The following is a 15927-nucleotide window of genomic DNA, read 5'->3' on the forward strand; positions in this document are numbered from 1 at the left end:
AAAGTCATGACTGTTTTTAATCATGCAAGTTTATTAACAAGAGCTATACAGTTTGCCTTTTTTTTTTTGTGCTGGCAGCCAGCTCTTTGTAGAGAAGATGCTGATAAAAAATGCACCTTTGAATTTTAGAAAACAGACTATTTGAGAGAAAAAAATATTCTTGTAATCCAAGATTAGATCCTTAGAAAGAGAATTTTAAGGAATCTTGAACCTTATAATAATTAGGTCCCATAATCCCTAGATTTAAGTGTTTTCAACAAACTGGAAAAAAAAAAAGGAAAGGTGTCCTATATTGTGTCCTTTTTCCTGTAGTTCATGATTAAATTTTATCAGTTTTGGATTATTTTTGTTATGTGGGAGTAATAGGCTTCAACCCATCTGTGACTTCCTCTAATCATTTAAGTCTAAAAATAATCATGCAGTCTTATTTTCTATATCATCCTATAGTATATTTTATTAATATATTATGTTTTAAATTCTCTTCATTTTTACCTGTATCTGTGTTTTTAAAACACCACAGAGAAAGTGCAAAGATCTCCGATTTGATTTTATAGAAATATAAACTGGTAACCCCTGAGAACATGTCCTGGCAACAGGAGAAGGCCTCTTGCACCATATATCTCTGTTCTTCTTTTTGAAAGTGTGATGGCATTTTAAATGTGTCTTTGCTGCCAGACGTGCATTTTGTTGATTTAAAATTATTTTTTAGCTTTCAAAAGGCAGGCCTGGAAGGTCAGTTTTTAAGGACCAACCACAGACACTCTCAGTTGAATGATCATGTTCATTTTCAAAAGCTTTAGATTTTATTTGGTTTATGAACTTTTATTAATTGTCCTATATTTGAAATGGTGGGTTTTAACAGTGCTAAAATCCCTACAGTTACTGACAAATGTGTGATCTTTTCACAATAACACCACCTGCTCCCCAGAAAGCACTTTGGGTTGGTGAAGGCAGAAAGAAGCCTGACATGTATGTGCCAACTTTATTTGCACTATTCTTACTTTCTTTTTCCCTTTCATAACTTGGTCTTTTCAGCTTTGGCATTTCAAAAGCATAGAATACAATAGATCTGAAGATCAGTGTTGAAACTCCAGGATGTTCCCTGGACACTTCTTCAGGAGACATTGAGGTTATGGATGTAACCTCTTCATGTACATATGTTAGTGGGTGAAAAATATGGCGTGATGCTTCACAAATGTGATTCAGGCCTTGATGGCTGATGCCATGTGTCTAAGTGACTATAGATATATCGCAGCATCTTTTTTTTTTCCACAGCCATATGTCAGGAGCTGAGTAGCTCTGAAGTGGATATCTGTGTCTATGAAATATACTATCCTGATATTCAAGAATCAAGTCAATAAATTAAAGTCTATTGTTAACATTGGTTTAATTAGTAGGTAATAGCAACATACCCAATAGTTATATGACCTTCCTGCTCCAAATTTAGTTTGTACTGACCTTTGAAAGACAGACAACATGCCTAATAGTACCAACTCCTGTGGAATGTGAACTTGTAATCACTGGTATAGATCAAGAATTTAATTTGTCAATATGGGTATAATAATCTGATTTCCTTGGTGCTGTCAGGCATGAAAACAATGCTAGATTCAGTGCTGGAGAATAAGGTCCTTCATGTTATATATTAGAAATGTGCCCAATAGGGTGCAAAGACAGGCAAATTCATGTACATATTTTGGATTTTGTTTTCTTGGATGAGAATTCAATGCAGACTGGCAATTAAGAAAGAAAAAAGAAAGAAACTTTATGTGGTAGCTAACAATAACCTAGTGAAAAGCAAGGCATTTGGATTGTTTTGTTCCAATGATGATGCATCAGTGATCAGAACTGGTTAAAAAAATGTTTGAAACAAGATCCCCTGTAGTGCCCTGTTCCTTTAAAGGAAGCCTAATTTTAAACTGGCCTTCTGTTGATGTCCCTAAGGAAGTTTTTTTGAAGATCATAAGTTTACAGACAAAAGTTAAGTTGCTCAGCTAATATGCCAACTAAATATCAATCTTTAAAGAAAAATATATATTTTAACATACTTTTAAAAGTTTATAGGAGGTTGATACATTAAAGATATGCTCTTCCTAATTATATTTTAAATTCCTATATCTTATCTCCAACCCCTATCTGTTGGGCATCTGCAGTAAACTTACCTTTCGTTTGCCAAAGAAGTACTTCATGCTAGCTTGTCTGACTAGTATAATACATACCTCTCTTATTTCAAGATGAGTGGAGTGATCAGATTATGGGCAACTGCAAATCATTCTTTGGAGGGGGAAATGCATTCATCTTGTGCTGGTCTGCATTTAAAACAGAGTAATGAAATAATGCTACTGAGACTTTCAAAGCTAGTTTTTAATGTATCAACAGGAAAGTCAGGTTTATGTTTCCTTGAATGAAAATCAGACATTCTTCTTTCTATTATGAAAAACTTAAATCATAATACATTACATAGTAATTGAAGTATCTTTTTCTAGATGATTTATACATAAGAATTCTTAACAAGGACAACGCTAACCTAACTTAATATGATTAAACATTAAAATGTAAATGAGTGATAGACATGTATGTAAATAAACTCTCTTCAAGATATCTCATTTTGAGAATATTTCTACACAAAAGCCTGACTACTTCATTTTTCCATTATCTTAGAGCTTTTAGTTTACTCCTTACCTGCTAATAAGGCCTCCTTAAATACTTGCTAGAAATTCAAAGAATGAAATACCTTATTTTCTCCTCAGAAATGATGGATTTTTTAAAATTACTTTTTTAAAACAACTTTGTATTTCATTCAGAATTAAAGTATCCTCATTATTCTAATTCTCAAACAAGTTTACCATCTTATTCGCTGATATGTACTTTATCACATGATAAAATGGTGAAGTGAGAATTCTCTTTGACAAGAAAAAGAAACTATTTTATTGCTGAGGAAACCTTTTTTTATTGCTGTCTTTAAAAGCAGGATAGCATGGTCCCTTCATAATACAACCAACCAATACTAGTGCAGTTTGACAATAGTACAGCCTACAAAGCTAAAGTACTTAGAAATTATTAATAACATTTTTATATGTAATTAAGAATCAGACTTGCAAGGATTTAAGGTATTTTCCACATCTTCTCACCTTACCACAGAGGCCTAGATTATTACTACTTTCACTACTTGCATTACAGAATATCAGGTTATAAATGATTTACACAGTGAATTTTGAGAACCTTTAGTAATCCAGGATTTTTAATTTTTGTATAGCAAAAGTATTTTCTAAGAGTACATCAGTCTTTTGAAAGACATTATGACATTCATTTGGAGTGTATACATTTATTTCTGAAGCATATTAGCTGTACCCCTTTTCATTGACTCCCAAAGCTGCTACTGTGTTGAATAACTATTGAGCTTAAACTGTGTGATTGCCTAGAAGCGTAAATGTATTTCCTCTTCATTGTCTTAACCAAAAACATTTTGTAAAATAAAAAAAAACTGTACTAGATGTTTAAATTAAAGCCAATGATGCAACTTACCGTATCTGTTTGTTAATAAACTTTTGGATAGTTCATCCAGCTATCAAAAAAACAACAACAACATGAAAGGAACTATTGCTATTGCAGCTATAAACTAGTTTTAGATGAACTGATATCATGTACTGCTCTTATTAGTTAAATACTAGGCCCAGACTAATACCATAGTAATTAAAAAAAAAAAACAGAGCCACATATTCAAGATCAACTTCAATGATTTAATCACCCCATTCCTTGATCTAACAGTTGCTATTTAACTAGGAACTTCCAGATATTAAAAACATATGAAAATGTGTTTTGAAATATAATGGCTTAGGAGAATGTTTGTAAATATATTGTTGTTCAGTCATTTTCATATAGGTTCAATTCTTCATGGCCCCATTTGGAGTTTTCTAGGCAAAGAAACAAGAGTGGTTTGCCATTTCCTTTTTCTAGCTCATTTTACAGATGAGGAAATAGACAAACAGTGTTAAGTGACTTGCTCAGAGTCACATAGCTAGTTTCTGAAGCAGGATTTGAACTCAAGAAGATGAGTCTTCTTGATTTCACAACCAGCACTCTAACCACTGTACCAACTAATTGCCCCTGTAAATGTATCGGACTTCTTTCTAAGTTGTACTTAGTCATTATTTTGTTCCTGATTTTTGTACATGTGGTTTAATATCCTTGGATCATAGGTTCATAGATCTAGAGCTAAAAGGGAAGGACCTTAAAGAGTCGTTGAGTCCATCCCCTTCATTCTTTGCAAATGAGACAATTGGAGGCCAGAGGTATTCCGTGATTTGCCCATGGTCACACAGCTAGTATCTGAATGGGATCTTAATTGAACTCAGTTGAAAGGAATTGTTCAATGCTATGTTTTTTGGATAACCATTTTACTTTCAAATGTTCCATTTATTTTATCAGAAAATCTAAAATAATTTCATACAAATTTCATTGACACTTCTCCAAATTAAATATATAATCATCAATATATAAAAAATACAATCTTTTCATGTTGAGATGTCTAGCTCCCTTAACCAAACAGTAATATGTTTAACATTTAATCTTGATCCTCACCACCAGTACTACTTTCACTATTTTTTAATATTAAAAACTATTAAATATATAAATGTGCATAATTTGTTAAATGAATTAACTAATTAATTGCATCAACAGAAATGCTTCACAGACCAAAATATATGTCTTGATTTTGGAAATCTTTTAAAACCAGAAATCAAGATTTAAATATGGCATCCTTGTGTACTTCTTTTTCTTTTTCCCAGCTAATGCTCTAAACTAATATAATTAGTTAAAGAGAATTTGGCCATTAAAAAAAAAAAACAACCTCAAAGCCCAGGTGGAAAAAATATTTGTACTATTCATTTGAGATTTATTTTTAGGTCACACATATTAACAACATGATACTCCATGTTTTGAGTATATATAATAAATAATTTGAAAAGTACTTAGATGACACTGCTAAACATAAAAATATTCCACCTCAATTTTTAGAAAAGATTTCTAAAATATTTTTTCTGAATTTTGATTTCATATATTTTACTCAGATTATTTCCACAAGATTGATTTATTTCATAGGAAATCCTAAGGATTTCCTTTTCTCCTATTGCCAACTTATCTCAGGAAAGCAGATGGTAGAGTAATTCTTTCCCAGCAATTAAGTCACAACTACTATTAGAAATGCTAATTACCAATTTGGCTCCTTTCAACTAGAACAATCTTAAACAACTTGATGCTTTTGTTTAGTGTCAATTTTATTGTGAAAGTAGTACTGTGCTATAATTAGATTGAAAAGTTTTATTTGTGTATTGACCAAGACGTTATAGCATATGAAGTCCTGGAACACATCTAGTCTTCAATGAATGCAGTAAATTCTTGCAAACAAACCTGTATCTTATTAAATGGTTAGAGGGAAAAAAACGAGCTGTTCTTTGGATAAATGAGCTTTTGTTTTACTTTAGTAAATACATAACATGGGCCACCGCCAGAAAATTAATAGCAAAGATGTTTACCAGGGATCACTGCAAAATTAAGACAGAGATTCCTACAGTTTCAGCTAAAACAATTTGTAGAATAATTTGAGGTTTTACTCTACCTGACAAGGAATTATTACCACAGATTAGGATTAGCAATAAATAAAAGACTTATTCTTGATTGCAGATGAACAAATTCTCCCCATTGGTTTGATCTCTGGCTTGTTTCCAAGTGTCTAAAATTTCTTCTTCATTGTGAAAAGTAAAGGGAGTTGAAGAGAGGAAATAAACATTGCATTATTTTTAAAAACAAAAAATTTGTAGAATTTGTCTAGAGAGAAGGCAACATATAAACCCCAAGTCAAGATCACATTTTGTTGTTGTTAAGTCATTTTTCCAGAGTCCAACTTCATAACCCCATTTGGGACTTTCTTGGCAAGAATATTGGAGTGGTTTGACATTTCCTTCTCTAGTTCATTTTACAGATGAGGCAACTGAGGCAAACCAGGTAAAGACTTGCCTAGGTTCGCACAACTGATAAGTGTCTAAGGCTAAATTTACATTCAAGATGAGTCATCTTGACTCCAGTGCTGGCACTCTGTCCACTGTACCACCTAGATCCCCAGGGAAATCATATTCCACTATAACTGAATCTTGCATATTATTTTAATTTAAATTTTCTCTTTTGAAATATAGATCTAATCTATGATAATCATGTTTAAGAAGAAACATTATAAATTGATCAGTTTGGATTACAGTATACATCTCCAAGTTCTCTGCTTCTATGCAAAGCTATATTCTTGCTGTACCTTAAAATGAAAGCTGTAAACCTTCATTTGACTTTGCTGATGTCAGTACAAGACAACTGGTAGAAGAATTCTGTTTCCATAGGCAGAGGGAATGGGTGGCATGCACTATATCTTGATTGATAATGGTGGTGGTGATTCTGCTGAGGAAATGATAATTATTGATTCAGTACTTAGAAAACCTATAGAGAAAGGAAACCAACTTCTGTTTACACTGTAGCAGTCTAAATGAGTATTTCAAGGTTAAGAGAACCCTCAGGGCACTGAGGATCATTAAGCAAGCCTTAATTGAATGAGATAATATGCAATTTCTGAAGAAATGCTGTATATCTTTTTACTATGAAAAAAAGTGGTCTCTGCATTTGAAGTGTTTAATAGAAAAACACTGAAAAATAGTAGTCACTCTAAAGGTAAATATACAAAGCTAAAATTAAAGAGGGATGGAATTTGATAGCATAAGTAGCAAAAGAATAATCAGTTGTTGCCCCTAACCCTTACTTGACCTGTCTATGTCCTGCAAGATTTTATATAACAAATTACCTTACTCTAAAACATTTCTACCTTTTTCCATCTCTTATTTGGATCATATTAATGAACTTGGATTTTGCAACACCTATTTTTGGAGGATGTGGAAAATCTTTTAAGAATAGCCCAAAGTTTTATAGGAATTTGGGAGTCCTTTGGACTAAATTATGAGGTAAATTCAAATATCTACCATAATACTTCCTAAGATCAATTACCTTACTAGAAATTGCCATGAATTGTTCATATTTAATAATGGACATCTTAACCTGGGGCAGTAATAAATAGCCACAGCCAAGTGTGTTTTTCACTTAAAGTAATTTTTACTACATGTTAACAGGAAGATTTTGCTACACATTTCCTCAAAAGCTCTAGAATTTTATTTTGAAATTTTAAAATACTTCCCTGATTTCTTATAATCTAGTAAGGGTTCTAATCTGAAATTATGGCATGTCCCTATATGTTTATCATAAATTTCTACAATTCTTCAATACCTTTGTAAAAGCCACCAATTTCTTTTTAATGTTTTAGATAGATACTACTTATTATTTTTGGGAAAGCTCTATTTATTCTTATGCTCTCAGGGGCTGTATTTGTCAAAAGCCTTTCCTGAATCTGCAATGAGATAATCATATGATTTCTGTTGGGTTTGTTATTGATATGGTCCATTTCCAAACATTGAAATAGCACTTATTTTTAATATAAATCCCATCTGATTATAGTGAATGATCTCCATGATAAATTTTTGTCACCTCCTTGCTAGTATTTTGTTCAAAATTTTTGCATCAATATCCATTAGGGAAATTGGTCTGTAGCTTTCTTTCTCCGTTTCTCCTCCCAGTTTGGATATCAGCACCATATTTGTGTCATAAAAAGAAATTTGATAATAAGACTCTTTCTTGTCCTGTTTTTCCATATAGTTTATGAGTTTATCTCTTTGTATCTTTTATGTATCTTTGGCTATGAGAGTCAAGCCAGTGGTCTCTCAGAAGGGAGGGTCCTTCTGTCTAGAGCGTGGTGATTCAGTCAGATAAATGATGAGAGGCACTGCATGCTCAATCCTGTGTCAGGCATCACACAGTACTCTGCCATGGCACAGGGGTTGGTTTATTTTATAGGTTCAGTAAGTACATACTTTCTTGGCACACAATCATTTTTCAGCATACATGTTTCCATAGAACATAACAACAAATATGAAGCCTAAGGAGATAGTCAACAAAGCATTGTTGCTACAACAGAGATGGAGATAAATGACATGGATAGGGTGATTTGGAGGTTAGTCTCTCTTGACCTAAGGGATGACCAGTTAGGAGAATCATTGTTACTTTTGGTCAACTTTCACAATCTATCACAATTACTTAGGAGATGGGTAACAAAACATTTCGTAGCTAGGTGCAAGGTTAGAGAGTAATTTAATGACAGACCAGATTTGGGGTTTTCCTCAATTTACAAGTTCTATTTTTCTTGTGTTATTTTAAAGCACCTGGCAATGTTGTCTGGTTTCTGTCCACAAACAGATTCAGTGGAGTGTGTCCTGTAGGCTTGGGCTTGAAGGTGATTGATGTTCTTAGCTTGCCTGGCTTGTAATGGGAGTGAATGTAACTCTGTGGAGAGGGAAAGGAGGGGGGGTAATCTTTAGGCTTTAATTCTGCAAATGTAATCTTTTTGGGGTGTTAATCTGGGGAGATTAAGGTAGGATATATATATTTTAACCCTATAAGTATTTGCTCTCATATTATTTCTCCTGTATTGGGGAGAGAATAATAATTGTGGCAATTTCATTATCAGGGGAAGTTAAAGGGAGAAGTCATAGAAAAGTCACACAGAAGGGGGTTCAATGGGTGCCTTATTTTCTGGGGGCTGCTTTGCAGTCTCCATTTCCCCAGACTGTGACTCTGTCAGACAGCAGGGGTGATAGCTCTCCACATCTCCTCCTTTTTTTTTTTAATGAAGTGACTTCAATTCATCTTGGGCTTGATGTAGGGTAGAACTTTTATGGATGATGATTGTTGTGCAGTGTGGACTCCTTGAGCAATGACTGCATTGGAAGTTGCTAGGGATGTAATGCTTAAAGTGGCTTAAACTTTGGGAAATCAGTTGTAGGGCATAAATGTCTAAATGTTGTTCAACAGTGAAGGAATTAGGAAAATTGGTTAAAATACATCCTGACAAGAAATTCTAAAAGTCATGAGGGACAACATACATATCGGTAGGACCACTAAGAAAGTCAAGAGTCACTGGTGTAAAGTTGGAGGTAACAGTGCAATCAGGAGGTGAAAATCCTTGCTTGTACTTGGGCTCAGGTATCTTGATGTGGAAAGTGATTTGTTCCCAAATTGGTAGAGCATTCTGAGTTGTCTTAACACAGTCTCTCTGTATCTGCATTCTCTTTATCACCTTCCTGCTGGGGTGTGTCATGCAGCTTATTGTTGGGGTGGGAGTCATGGTGAGGATGTGTGCTAAAGGTCCCAACCTTTAGCTTAAAATGTTTTATTATATTTCCCTTGTAAATAACTAAATTATACTTGTGACATTTAATTGTAGGCCAATCAGAATCTCAGAAATGCAGGGGAAAAAATCTTATTTAGAAATATACATATATAGGCTAAGCATCAGATATCAATAAAAACAAGGTATAATAGATGTGGTTTTTTACTTCTTAAAGGAAAGTTAGGGTGATTATAGATGGTAGAATATTAGAGCTGGAAGAGATTTTTAAGATTATCCAGTCTAATGTCATTTTATGGATGAGGAAACTGATACTCAAAGAGGTTAAGTGACTTGTCCAAGAACATTAATTTAGGTAACTTCATTTAACTTTAATAAGAAGCCACAAAAACTGAAATAGCTTAAAACCAGGAAACATTGTCTACTCACCTTTCAAAAGGGTAAAACAAAAGAAATTGGTGTGCCTGAAAGGGGAGAGGGAGAATTTAATACTCATTAGAGATAAAAAGTCTATATTAAATGTTTTCTCCCATTTGTCCTTACCTGATACTTCTATGCTCATAAATTCTACTCTGAATTTAGATTTTTGCCCTATATAGAAAACCAAATATATTTAGACACATGTATCTGCTATACAGAATAATCACTTCGATGCTAAAAATACTCTTCTGCTACTAACTCAATTAAAAATATGCAACAGGAAGTCTTAATTAAGGTCTCTAGGTTGATAAAACTCAGCTTCCAAACAATATGCTATTCTTAGGAGCTACACTCAAAGCACAAGAAATAATTGCACATCTGAGTTGACAGTTTTTGAAGCACCTACTGTGTGCTTAACACTGAGAACATCACACAGAATTATTAAATTTTTTCACTAAAAAGTTTTGTGACGATAGTGGCAGAATGGGGGTTGAGAAACTGATATCAAGAAAGAAAAAACTTCTGCTCTTAGCTTCAGTCGTAGTAAGAGGTAACTTGACAGGAATCCAAATTCCTTAAGGAAATTTGGGACTAGTTGCAACCATCTTACACCACCTTTCTTTGATGATGGTGATGGATGATAATTTTTAATTTTTCAGCACCTGGTGCCCAGTGCCTGCAGGCCTCATGGCACGATAACAAAAAAATAACTAAAACATCATTTACAGAATGGCAATGTGTCCAGGAAACCACAGAAAGTAGCAGAGTAAAAATCTCTAGGCTTCTCTGAGAGGCCATAAACAGTAGAACCAAATATGAATTGGACCCACAAAAAATAATAAAAATCAGTATTCTGAATTTTGCCCTCAAGAATGGTTTATATGGACTTTGGGGAAAGACTCACATGAGAGGCTGTATACGTATGGTCAGACCCAACAGATCATTAAAAGAAAAACCAAGTCAATGTTTTCAGCTTCCTGACCACCTAATCTCATCACCTGCAATAACACCTTATGTTTATTTAATGCTTTTAACTCTTCAAATCACCTTCATGTCTCATCTCACTTGGAACTTTATATCAAGCTTTTGAAGTAGACAATACTCCACACCTTTGCTTTGTATTAAGGCCCTTGGTGATCTGGCTCTGGCCAGTCTTTACAGGTTTATTGTACATTATTCTTGTGGACACAACATTTTCTAGCCACACTACCCTGCTTGCTCTTCCAGGCACCCACCAGTTTCCATTTCTGGGCTTTGCAGGGCTTTTCCTCCCTGAAATCCCTTGTTCCATTCAAGGCTCAACTCAAACACTCATTTTACAACACTTTCCCCTCCCCAGATTCTTGCCCCCTAAGATTCCTTTGTACTTTGTATGGGTTTTGTTTTTGCTGATTGGTAAAATGTATGGCCCCCCTTTCCCCAGCAAAATGTAAACTCTTTGAGGACAGCTACTATTTCCTTCTGCCTTTATATATTCGGCACTTAGCACAATGCCTGCTACATGGCAGGCACTTCATAAACATTTGCTTGTTAAATGAATTAACAAGTGACAGTCCAAAAGATCCTGGTTTGGGATTCTATCCTGGTTCTGGATTTTGATTCAGTTTTGGACCTGGATTTGATCCAATTCAGACTCTGCTACCTGTGTGTCCTTGAGTAACTCTTTTAACTACTCTGGCATCTCTTTCTAACTTGTCAAATGAGGGAGTTCTACTAAGTCTATCAATAAATATTGATCAAACAGCTAACCGTGTGCCAGATCCTGTATTAAAAGCACTGGGTGGGGGTGAGGCACAAAAAGAAACCAAAGATAGTCCCTGTCCCCAAGGAACTTACAATCTAAAGGGAGAGACAACATGTATACAAACATATACAAAGCAAGGCATAAACAGGATCAATAAGAAATCACCAGCAGAGGGAAAGCTCTAGAATTAACAGGGGCTGGGGGAAGGCCAGCTGTTGAAGGAGGAATTAGAGATGAGCCTTAAGGAAGTCCAGGAGGTCAGTGGTGGAGCTTCAGAGGGAGTGTCCTAAGAATGGGGCACAGCCAGAGACAGTGCCCAGAGTTAAGAGATAAAATGTTCTCATCGTGGAAGAGTGAGGAGGCTCAGGCCCCATCCAGATCCCATGACAATCCTATGACACGAAGGCCCTTGGCCAAGATGGCACAGCCAGTGAGTGATGGAGTTCATGCTAAAACCATTGTGCCATGATGCTGTATAATTAAAGATATTGATGGTGCAGATGCTTGCGGAGATGAATCACAAAAAACCTGATTCAATCAATAGTACGTTTCTACTGTCCACACTGTGCAAAGTGCTAGAAGAGAAACAAAGTTTCCATAAGCCTGACCTCATCCTGTTTATAATCTAATTAATAGGAGAAAATAAATCATAAACACAGCCTATTACTAGAACACAAATAGCAAGGGCTGGGTGGAGTTCCATTTGGCCTCTGGTCAGTTCCAATCCTGAATACATTTTGGGTGCTTACATGGCACTGTACAATGTACGTATATAATGGACTCTGTCTATATCTTCTTGACCTCCATTTCTAGAACTGGAATTAGTAGATGATAACCTATGCTATAACACTTTGAAAGCTTTAAGACAAATCTATCCCAGCTGGCTTAAGAAAAACCACCAAAAAGTGATATTTGTTCCAAATTCCTATGACTGAAACACTCTCCTGCCTTTCCATGTCCATAGAACAAAGAGGTCACCAAGGGCCGTGAGGGACTCTTGAGTTCAGCTTCTAGGTTTTCCTGGTCCTTTCTTGGAGGCCAATGGAAAGAATGATGACTCTGGGTTCACAGGACCTGGATTCAAAAAAGGACTCTGCTTCTCATTGAGTGGCTGTGGGCAAGTCACTTGACCTCAGAGTCCCAACTTCCTTATCTGTAAAATGATGGTGGGGAGAGTGGATGGAGATGTTTGGACTAACTGGTTCCCGAGGTCCCTTCTACTTCTAAATCTATGTTCCTATGAAGAAACAGGAGGGAACTGATACAATATACTGGGTCCAACTTTACCAATTAAGATATATTTCAAGTACCCATAATTTACTTTTTTGCTTTCAAATGGAGAATATTGAAGACAATTGGCAATTTGGCAAGCTACCCCAAAATAAGGGAAAACTTGACTAATTAGATAAACAACAAAGATAAAGTATTTCTTAAGCAATGATTATGTGCCTAGCACCTTGCTAAACTCTAGCAATAGAAAAATGAATAATAATTATTATTATAAATATAATGAATAATATAATGAAATGAAATAATATAATGAAAATGAATAATGAAAAAATATAATGAATAATAAAAGCAAATAAATAATAAACCAAAAACAATGCCTATCCTCAAGGAACTTAATTTTTAATGGTGAAGGCTATATGCATAAAAAGGAGCAAAACTATGTTGGGTAGAGCAAGAGAAGCTATGAGCATTGGGGCATGATGGTGAATTCTGAAGAGGCAGAAACACACCTGGGAGGGGAATGAAATCTAGTTCACCTGGACTGCCCCCAAAATGGAAGACTCCTGGAGGAACTCACCAATGGCAGAAAAGAGCCAATATGGCCCATGAGACATAGAAGTTTCAGGTAATAAGACTCCAAGGAATAAACCAAATCCAAGGTGAGGTGAGTTATGGTGGAAAAAGCCAGAGGAGTCAGAAACTTGACTGGGAGGGGAAGGAAAGACAAATGATAAAGGGAAAAACTTTGATACTGGCAATTTTTAAATAGACTTTGGTGAATGTTGCAGATTTTAGCAAAGGCACTCCTTTAAATGATCTCTTGCAGAAGTAATTGTACATGACAGGTGGGGTACACAGGGCATCAGTATTTGTCAGTAGAAAACAAAGTACAATGAATCCATCAAGCATTTATTCACCACTCATATGCCAAGTGCTACTGGTGGTATGCCTGTTGAACCCTGGTTGAAATCAAATGCCCAGAAGCAAAATTGTGTAATTTACATGTTTCCTAGCATCTAATAATATTTCAAATAAACATTCTTTTCCCTTCTTATTTGAGCAAAGATTCTTTGTTGAGGTATAGTTATGGTAAGGATATAGATTTTATTTTGTATGTATATACGACACATTACATGTATTATGTATATAATATAAAATTTTACATTTATGTATTTAAATATTTTATAATTAGATTATATGTGTATCACATGTATATATTTGTATTATACTTATTATTTTATATAATATAGTATTGTATTATGTGTATTATATAACAATATATGTGTATATATTACATTTAATTATAATTATATATATTATTTATATATTATACATTCAGATTTTATTTGTATATATTTATATATTAATTATATGTATATAATTTATAAATCTAATTATAGGATAATGCATGTGTATATATTATATTTGCATACATAAATACATACACATATACATATACGTATACTTTTAAAACCTCCAAACGTGCTATCTCATTTTGACCTTGGTGGTTTTAGCCAACCAGATCCTTCTGGGAACTAACTGGTCCACATTTTTATATTACACTTGTTTGGTTTTTCATTTTAAAAGCCTGAAATTTCTTACCTGAATTATAAATAAAAGTGTTTACTAGGTTTTCTTTAGGCTAGATAGAGAAATAATGATAGTTTTTTACTTGGGATGTTAGGCTTTCAAACTGTTTTAATCATATTATCAATACCTCATCTATAAAAAGGGGGATGTCGTATGATTCCTCAAGTTCCTTCTAGCTTTAAACACCACAATCTTATTTGCTATTCATAACAACATTGTAAGGTAGTTAGTGCAAATATTATTATCCCCATTTTTATAGATGATGCAGTGAGGAATATTAGTGTTGGTGCTAGGATGCAAACCAAGGTCTTCTGGTTTCATGTCCATTGCACTCCATTGCCTCTCTGGAAAATTTAGCTAACAAGCAGTTTTCTGAGATTATTTTGGTCTAAGCTACATGGCCATGAATAAATGAATCTTTAGTGTTATTCAGAATTAAAATACTCCATCTTTATTTCTAAAATTATGTGACAGATTCATTATTACATGTCAAAGTTCAAAAGGACTTTTGGAATCCTCTAGTTCAACCCTCTCATTTTATAGACAAGAAACCCATGACCTAAAAAAGTGAAATTACTAAATCAGCTTTGTACAGCTCTGAGTAGCGAGGTAGGACAATGGATTGTGCTAAATTTGATGTCAGGAAGATGAGTTCAAATTCAACCTCATAATTCACAATTTCTGCTCTCCTCATTCATAAAATGGGGATAATACTTCCTTGGGTTGTTGTTAGGATAAAATGAGAGATTTGTAAATTGATCTGAAAACCATAAAATAAAATTTAAGGGTTATTATTATTACTATTGTTAGTTAGTTGAAGGACTATAACCCAGTCTTCAGATTCCTAGTAGTACAATTCCCAGTCTACTATATACATCTTGGTGACTATTCTAAAAAGACTCTAATTAATTCAATGAGCATATTATTAAAATGTGCACAGTTTTTGGAAGATTTAAATTTGGGCATCATTAAGCTTATAATTTTATCATAGAGAAAGGACAAAACAAACATTTCTCTTGTGTGCTAAACTGGATGCTCTCAATTGGTTCTTATTCAGAACAGTCCAGACTTGATCATCCTATTTCTGATTTTAGTATTCCTTGTTTGTAGTTCAAGAGAATACAAGGTGTAGGGTCAGAGGACCTGGGTTTGAATTCTGACTCTCCCCAACCCCTAACCTCCCTAATTGATTCTGTGATCTCAGGTAAGTTATTAGGCTTTCTGAGCCTTAGTTTCCTTATCTGTAAAATGGGAATCACACTTATGCTACTAATGTCAAAGAGAATAAAGTATAAGGTATTTTGAAACCATAAAGTTGTTGTAATTCCCACACTGTATTTCAGTTTCATAGTAACATAGTAATCAGTCAATATATATTTGTTGAGTACCTTCTATGCCCAACAATGTGTCAGTCTCTATAGAGGATATCAAGAAGAAATGGTTTTCTCTCTTCAGAAGAAAGGAAAAAAACATGTATTAAGTGATTATTATGTTTGGGTGCCATGTCAACAAAAATTATCTCACCTGATCTACCAACCCTGGGAAGTAGGTGCTATTATCCCCATTTTTACAGATGAGAAAATTGAGGCAGACAGAGGTTAAGTGACTTATCTAGGATCACACAGATGGTAAGTGTCTGAGGTCATATTTGAACTCATGCCTTCCTTATTCCAGG

Source organism: Monodelphis domestica, chromosome 1, assembly GCF_027887165.1.
Source record: "Monodelphis domestica isolate mMonDom1 chromosome 1, mMonDom1.pri, whole genome shotgun sequence".
NCBI lineage: Eukaryota > Metazoa > Chordata > Mammalia > Didelphimorphia > Didelphidae > Monodelphis > Monodelphis domestica.